Source organism: Phyllostomus discolor, chromosome 11, assembly GCF_004126475.2.
Source record: "Phyllostomus discolor isolate MPI-MPIP mPhyDis1 chromosome 11, mPhyDis1.pri.v3, whole genome shotgun sequence".
Taxonomy (NCBI): Eukaryota; Metazoa; Chordata; class Mammalia; order Chiroptera; family Phyllostomidae; genus Phyllostomus; species Phyllostomus discolor.
Genome location: NC_040913.2, coordinates 31,149,604 through 31,155,938, shown reverse-complemented (window position 1 = coordinate 31,155,938; position 6,335 = coordinate 31,149,604). Strand labels below are relative to the sequence as shown.

The 6,335-nt window shown below is 35.0% G+C and overlaps 1 pseudogene; it reads left to right on the top strand.

Annotated features, from left to right (window-relative positions):
• Nucleotides 1-690: 690 nt before the first annotated feature.
• Nucleotides 691-1,181, top strand: LOC114508344 (annotated as a pseudogene).
• The last annotated feature ends 5,154 nt before the right edge of the window (nucleotides 1,182-6,335 follow it).

The following is a 6,335-nucleotide window of genomic DNA, read 5'->3' as shown; positions in this document are numbered from 1 at the left end:
ACAAGAGTCAGAAAGCAAGTTAGTTCTTTGTCAAAGACTAAGTTCTTGCACCACTATTGTAAAAATAGTTACTGAGTCATGCGTCACATTATGACAGGAATGCATTCTGAGAAATGTGTTGCTAGGCCACTTCATTATTGTGCACGTACACACACCTAGAGAACACAGCCTACTGAACACCTAGGCCACATGGTCTAACCTGTTGCTTCCAAGCTACAGACCCCTGTAGCATGTAAGTTACTGAGTACCGGGGGCAGGTGTAACACAGCAGTAAGTATTTGTGTTATATTCACATACCTACGTGTTACAGAAACATATCTAAATATAGAAAAGGTACTGTAAATATATGGTATAAAGGAAAAGAAACTGATACATCATCATAGGGTACTTACTATAAATGGGGTTTGTAGGACAGCATTTGCTCCGGTGAGTTAGTGATTGGTGATTAAATGTTAAGACCTAAGACATTACTGTACACTACTGTAGACTCTGTAAGCACTCTACTATTATTAGGCTACAGTAAATTTATACAAACTTATTTTTTTCAATAATAAGTTAACCCTAGCTTACTATAACTTTTACTTTATAAACTTTTTAATGTGTTTAAACTTTTTGACTCCTGCACTCCCTTATATCAACACTCAGTTTAAAACACAAACATATTGTACAGATGTACAAAAATATCTTTTCTTTCTTTTTATCTGACATCTTCTCAGGTAGCAGTGAGATCCAGAGCTCCTTGAGTTTCACCATGCTGCCCAAGCATGACAAAAAGAAGAAAGATGCCAGAAAGTCAGCCAAAAAAAGGCAAAGACCCAGTGAACAAATCTGGGGGAAAGGCCAAAACAGAAGTGGTCCAGGGGCAAAGTGTGGGACAAGCTCAATATCCTGGTCTTGTTTGACAAAACAACATATGATAAACTCTGTAAGGAAGTTCCCAGCTACAAGCTTATAACCCCAGCTGTTGTCTCAGAGTGGCTGAAGATCTGGGGTTCCTTGGCCAGGGCAACCCTTCAGGAGCTCCTTAGTAAAGGACTCATTAAACTAGCTTCAAAGCACAGAGCTCAAGTAATTTGCACCAGAAACACCAACAGTGGGGATGCTCCAGCTGTTGGTGAAAATGCATGAACAACAGATCCCACTGGCTGTACATTTTGAAAAACAAAATTTTATTAAACCAGTAAAAAACAATCTTTGTGTCCTTATTTAATAAGCTATTTCTTTTTAAAATATTTGTCTTTCTTTTTTACTTTGTAAACTTTTCTTTTAAAAAGCAGGACACAAATATACACATTTGTCTAGGATGACACAGGGTCAGGATCATCAATATCACCACCTTTCCCCTCCATGTCTTATCCCACTGGAGGGTATTCAGAGGTCAGTAATACACATACACCTGTCATCTCTATAAAAGGTCTTCTGCTGTAATACTCCTGAATGACTTGTCCAAGACTCTTTTTTGAGGAAGTGTCACTCTTAGATACACATCCATGCATTTCTGTTTTTTTCATCTATGCATTCCTGTATCAGTTCCAACTCCTCATTAGTCAATTTCCAGGAACCCCCGCCCCCAGGAGCTTCTCAATGCTACCCTTGTCCGCACCCATGTTAAAACTGTTTGCCATTTCAATCACATAGTAGGTTTTTGCAAACTTTGCACTAGAATATTATGATGGTTTCAATATCACTGGGCTATAGAAAATTTTCAGCTCCATTAAACTCTTAGGGGACCACTGTCATATATAAGACCTATCGTTGAATAAAACATCATTATATGACATATAACTATAACATACACAGTACTTGTTACTATTTTTTACATTTACTTCAAGGCTACAAGAACTTCTATAAAAACTATTTATAGCAATACATCTGATCTGCATCTATCTGTCTACCTGTCTACCTACCTACCTAAGGAGAGAGTCAACAGATCGAGACAAAGAGATGCATGATTGTTAAGGAGTGCTTATAAGGAGCATCATGAAAAGAATAGGTATTTTATTACCTGGTGAAAATGTATCCAAGCCCAGAATGAACACAACAAATCATGTAATTTATTAGCATATTTTTCTCAATGCTACAATGGCTCATTATATTCTTTGCAAATTTGCTATGATATTCTATGAAATGGTTAAGTCTTTTTTTTGGAATTTAAATTTAAATTTAAGTTTAAACTCAATGAATGAATTTAAATTTAAATTTAAAAAATTTAGAAAAAGCTGTCTTCATTTAAGTAATTTTGAAAATGACCAGCTATCACCTAAAGGATGCCCTCATTTTATTGTTAGCATATAGACTTAAATTAACAATAGATACCTGTTAAATAATTGCTGGGACCTGGGGACATGAGTATAGATGTTACTTTTATGCTATTCTATCTATCTATTTATTTATTTTCATGGTAATTTTTTTATTTTCAATAAAAGTTGACATAAGTTTCAGTTGTATACCCCACTGATTAGACATTACATAATCTAAGTGATCATTCCAATAAATCTCTCACCCATCCGACACCTTACATAGCTATCAGACTATTATTCACTGTATTCCCTATACACTTTACATCCCCATGACTAGTCTGTAAAAACCAATTTGTATTTCTTAATCCAGTCAACTCTTTCACTTATTCCATCCAACACTCCACCCATTTGGCAACAGACAAAATGTTCTCTATATCTATGACTCTGTTTCTGTTCTCCCTGTTAGTTTATTTTTTAAAAAACATTTCTTAAGAAACATCTTATTTGAAAGCCACATAGTGATCATTGTCTTTACTGTCTACTAAAATATGCTGGGCAGCTAAAATGAAATTGATGCTATTTTATTAGCTAAAAAAATAACTTTATACTCCTTATAAGGTGTAGCTTGAAAAAATCACAGGTGTACAAATGGTAGAATAGGTGTATGAATGAATGAATGAATGGACTGTATGCTTTATTTTTAAACCAAATAATAATAAAAATTGTATGTCTACATCTGTGTTATAATGTAAGAATTATAGTAATGATCCTATCAGTGAATTCTGCTCTTGGAAAGTGATTTTAAAATTGAAAAATATACACTTAATTTTAATGAGATTTTCTGTTATTCTTGAATTATATTAAAAATGGACCCTGACTGGTGTGGCTCATTGGTTTGAGTGCTGACCTATGAACCAAAGAGCTGCTGGTTCAATTCCCAGTCAGGGCACATATCCAGGTTGCAGGCCAGGTCCCCAGTAGGAGGTATGTGAGAGGCAACCACACATTAATGTTTCTCTCCCTCTTTTTCTCCATCCTTCCCCCTCTCTCTAAAAATAAATAAATAAGATCTTTTTTTTAAAAAAGATAGATTTACATTATTACATAACCAAGAGACTATGGGACTTTTGTTAAATTTTGTTTAGTTTTAAAAAGAAAACTCTTATCATCCCTTGGATTGCCTAGACTTGCTAGATTCGTAATGCCCAAACTAAAACTTTGTCTTATTTTCTGCTCACTAAGATACTAAAAACATTTAAGCACTTAATTTCCTTTTGCCTATAATATTTACCCAACCTTGAATTTTGGAGCTGTATTCCATTGAAATAATTTATTCCTTTTCTCTCTTGAAATCTGCTTTTGAACTTTACCTTTTAAGTTTCTCCTCCTGAGTTTGCTGAAATTACTGAAAAGTTTTAACTCTTAATATTTCCATTTCCAATGAAAAAAAAGTATGGTCCTTTTATTTAGTTATTTATATTTATTTATATGTAAGCTATGTATACAAATGCATTAATTTTTTGAAGTGAAATCTCAATTAAATATTTATACAGTGAAAGTTCTCACTTTTAAATTTCACCATTTCTTAACATCATTCTCTTCACCTGTACAATATTTTTCCCCTAAATGTCATCATTTCATAACCATAACTTTTTCCTTCATTGCTTCCAGTGGCTCTAGCCAGAGCTTAAAATTTAACTAGTGTAGGATATGTTTCATCTCTAATTGCATACTTTTGTTTTCAGGTTAAAAAGGTGGCTTATCTTAGCTCTATAATTGCACAATGGCTTAGGTTTTACAGCACACTGCTAGCTATTAGACCTAATATACTCATGGGTAATGAGGATGACAAGATGAAAAATGACCAGAGCATACAATGTTATGGCATCTTGTACATTTATTTGTAAATTAAAGATGGTCGCACATCTGTAAGAAAAATGCAAGGTACATTATACATGCAGTAGATAAAAAGGCAGATCAAAGAAGCTATTTATTGAGTGGTAGCCTTCAGAAGCATGTGTACAAATGATGTTATTTCCAGAGGCATGGCAGTACAAATTATTACCATAGTGTACAGAATGAGAAATATCTTAATTATATCATAATAAACATTTGTCTAAACTCTAAAAATCCTAGCTGCATGGCGAATGTGATAGCTGCAAAACCTCCTATTGTCTGCTTTGCTAAAACTATAGACTTGTTTTGGTTACCTTTTATGATCTCCTCTCTCAGCACCTTCATTCTTTAATTTTTGCCTTCTCTCACTCCACCCATTCCTACACACTCCACAAAAATATCTGTTCAGTTAATTGCTATGGCTGACTAAGGCAGTAACTGAAGATTCCCGCTGAGCTAAACAGTATATTTGTGCTTTGCTGAAACATAATGTGTTTTTCCTAGGTTTGCAGTTTTTTCCTATTATAGTAGTTTTCAAGATTCTATCACCTTTACAGCCTATTTTTATTCTTTACAATGCTGTTTACAATATTCCAAAACTGTGTACTTGGCATTTGTCTCCACAGATGTTGATGAGGATTCCACATCATGACCCAGCAGCCCCCTTGATATGAATGTGCCCATGATGGATGGCGACCTCCTCTGATATTTATAGTGCAGCTGTTGCGAACGTTGGGCAGGCTTAGTGACCTGTGAAGGAAACCTGTTAGGCTTGCAGAGGCACTGTATTTTAGAATTCAATTATGTGTTTAACAGAAAATTATACACCCACATCAAAAATAGGTAATTAAACTGAGTTATTTGTAATATGCCTGCATTCTACTCAAAGCTTAAATATTTTGTATTTTACACTACTTAATTCTTTGTCTAATAGTTTTTCCATTATTATATAATGCATCAGAAGGAAGCATTATATGGGCCAATTTAAAATTTTCTGTCATACTTTGTATAACATATAATTGAAGTATTCCTTAATTTTAATTGCAGGATCCATACCTGATTCTTAGACCTTTCCTAAAAATGTGCATAAAACTTCTGATCCAGTGTAACATGGAAGGAATTAGGCAGTTGTCACTTTGGTACACACATAAGAGGAAAAAACTGAATACACTTAAAATCAGCTACTGTTTTTGACCTATCAGACAACTGAGGTACACTGTAAATCACCGCCCTCCAAACAGAAGAGAAAGACAGGTAGATACAGAGAATACAGCTTACTGGAGCAGAGATGCAGGAGCAGAACACCTAGAAACAGTATCAAGTTAGAAATAAACTAAACTGTGAATTTCTAAAGGATCAATGTGGACAAATTTAGAAGTGATAAAATCTCCAGGAGGCCCGGTCATAAAAGAGCCCACACACTTTCCTGACGTTTACCTCCAGGAGCCCTTTAAGGTTCTCATTGTGAAGATCAGAAAACAAGTTTTCTGTTGCTTCCAGCCTGGGGAGAGGGAAAGTAGAAATTTTGAAATTCACACAGAGCATTCTCTTCTTCTTAACTTAACCTGACCTCTGGAGTATTTTAGTGAGCCTAAGCAACTGTGGTATCACATGAGCATAACTGACCTGGAGGAAGATACATATCCAATTCCAGCCTCCTCTAGCCATCTTGAGTCACTTAAGGGGGTACCAACAAAATGAAATCGAGCATCAATTATTTAAGTCAGAGCACAAGGGTATGATCTCACTAAAAGACTGAGACCCCACAAGGAACTATAGAATCGTTCTAAGGAATGTCCTTTCACACATATCTTACCACCACTTTAGTAAAGCTCCTGTATAATAATGAGGGGATGCAAGGGGATAAATCATGCATCTCAAATGTTAAAAAGAAGACTCTACCTGAAGACAACAGGAGGAACAAAAAAAAAAACAGAGGGGATTTCAGCTTTTAACATTAATAGCTACAGCAAACAGTAAATACTGTCTAATCCCTAGCCTGAAAAATGTAAACTTGGTACTAAAGACTTATTTATTTCAGTTATTTCACTCAGTGCATAATATTCAGCTTTCACCAAAAAACTTAAAAGGCATACTAAAAGGCAAACACACACACACACACACACACACACACACTATTGTCTGAGAGGCAGATCAAACATCAGTACCAAACTCATACAGCAGACACACTGGAATTCA